We start from the raw sequence: 3,695 nt of genomic DNA, 5'->3' as shown, positions 1-3,695 counted from the left end.
ACATTGTTAAATATTAAATTGTAAGAATAGGTGGTTGGTATTTTAAAATGGAGCAGGGAGAGTAAGTGAGTAGAGAAGGGTTTTTTAAAATGGAGCAGGGGAGAGAAGTGAGTACAGAAGTGTTTTTTAAAATGGAGCAGGGGAGAGTAAGTGAGTACAGAAGTGGTTTTTGAAAATGGAGCACTGGAGAGTAAATGCTGGAAGAAAAGCTGGGAGAGTAAATGGCAAAGAAGCAACAATACATACTCAATGTGCAATGAGAGATTTTACATAGAAAACAAACCGGTTTGAAGAGTCAAGGAATTTGAGGTGGAGATTTTTGACCCATAGCTAATTGACGCTAATTGGAAGCAAGCTAGATTACGTTCAACCCAGCACATTTCCTCATGAGTAGAGATCGGATTTGAACGTGATTTGTACTTTGAGCAGCAATCAAAGAGGGTTATAATGCATAATAGGTTTACCTTAGTGTGGATGGTCAGAACTATCCAAGAAGAAAACCAGTTACGAAAAACCCTTTGAATTGCTGCTCTGCTCGTATGTGCAAATCAATTTCAAGTCCAATCTCTACTCATGAGCTATGTTTGGCGTTTGGCTTGTCTCAATTAGCCATGATATCTCTCTCTTTGTTGTTCCGTGCACAATCGAGTACATCATCCTGATATGATATGGATAAATGATGTACAGGATGAACGATAGCTGACGGAACGGTGTTTATCAAAATGTATAAAAAATGTTTGTTATTAGCTTGTGAAAATCACGAAGTCGTTAGATCGCCCAACGTGTGTCCGTTTGAGGGCCAGATGTCAACCAAATGCCAACCCAATGCTCGCAAAGATGTCGTAATCGATCACAAGTAGCTCCTCCAGCCCTTGATCATAGATGTACAATGTCACAGGAACCGGTCGTATCAAAGAGCTTTGGGATTCGGTGTGAATCGATCTTTACGTGGTTCCTATCATCAAGGAAAAGCTCCAGTACCCGAGGGGCTGGTCAGCCCAGATAAAACCATGGGTGAGGAATGTCGGCTACAAGTTTGAAAGGAGGAGAAACAGGCAATCCCGGTCTACCACAACCGGTTATCACAACCCTCTCAGATCCAATGAGGAATGTGTTAGAACCGAGAGTCACATTTTGGATCTCAAGGAGACAGGTCTGAATTTGGAGCTCGAGGAGAGAAGTCAGTTTTTGAACCTCTCCGAGGCAGTCACATTTTCGTGCTCCAGGAAAACAAAGCAACCCATTGTCCTTCAATGAGGACAACAGTCTCGATTTGGAGCTCGAGGAGAGAAATCACTTTTTGAACCTCTCCAAGGCAGCCACAATTTGGGGCTCGAGGAGACAAGTCACATTTTCATTCTCGAGGAGAGAAGTCAGTTTTTTAACCTCTCCGAAGAAGTCACAATTTTGGATCTCGAGGAGACAGATCTGAATTTGGAGCTCGAGGAGAGAAGTCAGTTTTTGAGCCTCTCCGAGTCAGTCACATTTTCGTGCTCGAGGAGAACAAGGTCATGTCGGAACACTCGAAGTGAAAAGACCTCTCCGATCGTGAAGCTCTCCTCGTTGGGTGAACGAAGGACATTTTTGCTAGACGTGCTGGGATGTCAGTCGATCCATTTTGAATAAGGACAGTGAAAGGCAACGCTCGGAGTCGGGACCCAAGAAGCCGTGCAGAGTCAAGAGGACCTGGGGAAGTGCATAGCATAAATCAGTGAGCCAGCAAAGACGAGTTGAAAAGTCTCTGGAGGTGACTACACGTGCACCTTTTGAGTTATACTCCGTCAATTCGATTCTGGACCTTCAATCCAATCGAACCGACGTCATCGCCGTGGATCTCCGTTGGACTCAAGAATCACCCTCATCAAAAAGTAGGATAAAACCATTTTCTGTCCATGTATGTTTTCCCTCTTCTATGGCCAAGCAATTACCCCCTCTTTCATTACCCGAGCAAGACAACTGATTGGTAGAGTGTCATTTTTATGTTTGTGATGTATAAAGTACATTGAACTGTACAGTTTGCTTTGAAGAGTAGCCTAGATTTCCCAGACGACCGAGATCGTTCTGGCATCGTAGGGGAAGAGGTAGCCAGTGATTTGTATTCAACTGTAACCAAAGTTCATCTTTGACTTGGTGAGAATCAGGTGTTAGACTCTAAGAATAGAGATCAGCATCGTTTGATAGATGCCCACTAGACTAGGATAGTTAGCCTTGAAGATTGGCCCAGGTATGCCAGACAACCGAGATTGATCTGGGACCGTGGGGAGTAGAGGTAAATAGCAATTTGTATCCTTAGTCATTTGATTGATGATTGCTTGAGGCCCTGATAAGGGAAGCTCGAATTACATTGCTCGTACGTATGCCTTGATTAGGGTTATAACCGGAGGCTTTAAGACAAGTCTAAGAAATTGAAGCTCATGTACTAGGTATTTTTACCTAGTGCTTGGGTCTAGAGTTCCATGTTTCCGTTCACCACAGGAATTCAATAAGTCAGGACCTTTCACCCCTGGCTGGTGGACGGAACATTTGTCGCGTCGTCGGAAGAATCGCTCCATGCACGATCGAGCGTGATCAAACAGGGAAAATTTTAATGAGTAACAGAGCAAGTTAGCTCTTTTCTTTGGGGTCAAATTTGTCAATCAACCGCTTAAAAATTAAATACAATTCGATTGAAAACTAATATGGGGATTAAAATCATTACTTTATTTTCTTACAAAATAATTTTTCACTAGTTCTTGCACTCCTCCGGCTCTTTTCTTTTGCCAATGTTTAGAAACACTAAACCCTTCATCACGAACAAAAATAATCTTTAATGAAATCTAGTCGGGAAGTGTAAACGTGAAGAGGGTTGGTCTGTTAACTTTGAACCGCTTCTTCATCGAATTCATGTGATAAAATTTGTCGCGTGTAACTGGACCAAAAGTACTTTTACAAAATGGACGAAATGTATGAAAACGGCAAAAAGGCTGGAAAAGTTGGATGGACCCCAAATAGTCAAATAGACCCTAAAAAGTGGGAAAACGTGTTAAAAAAGCTATTCGACATTTTTCCTGCTTTAATAATCACATTATTTATACGTCTAAAAACGATACTAAAATGCTTCCTTTTTAACAAGGCTGTCTTTTATTTTTGATACGTAGTTGTATGTGGGCCAAAGACAATTTGAACTATTAACATTAGAATAAAATTGAAATATTTGATAGGCTCTGATGCCACCTCCAAAACTAAGGGCCGGTCTGATTGTGTTGTGTAAGTGGTCGCGTGGCTGCTTAAGGCAAGACACATTTGTTCTTTAGCTTTCACTACTTTCTATCACTAGTAGTTTAGTCTTATATCTTTTGTATGTTTATGTCATATTTAACTTTTTTCGTCTGCCAATATTTTTATCCCATTTCTAGGTTGTTTCATGTATTTTTGATTTAAGGAGTATTTGAGTATTTCATTATTTGATTGTTTGGTCTGTCCATTTCCTGTACTTGTATATGTAGTTGATTTTTCTTGTTGCATTCTATCATTTTAGTTTCGCATTTTCAATTCAAAAATAGGTTCTAGAACCTTTTGTTCTACGCCATTCCATTGGCTCTTGCTTGTTCCTGCAGTCGATTTGGTGTATGTTGGCTGAGGCTAGCTAGCTGGTCCGCCAAGAGTGAGCATCCTAGTCGTCCTCTGTTGCTAGCCCGAAGCTAGCGCTACCACCT

This window comes from Tigriopus californicus, chromosome 5 (assembly GCF_007210705.1).
Source record: "Tigriopus californicus strain San Diego chromosome 5, Tcal_SD_v2.1, whole genome shotgun sequence".
Classification (NCBI taxonomy): domain Eukaryota; kingdom Metazoa; phylum Arthropoda; class Copepoda; order Harpacticoida; family Harpacticidae; genus Tigriopus; species Tigriopus californicus.
Note: the sequence above shows the minus strand (reverse complement) of the source record.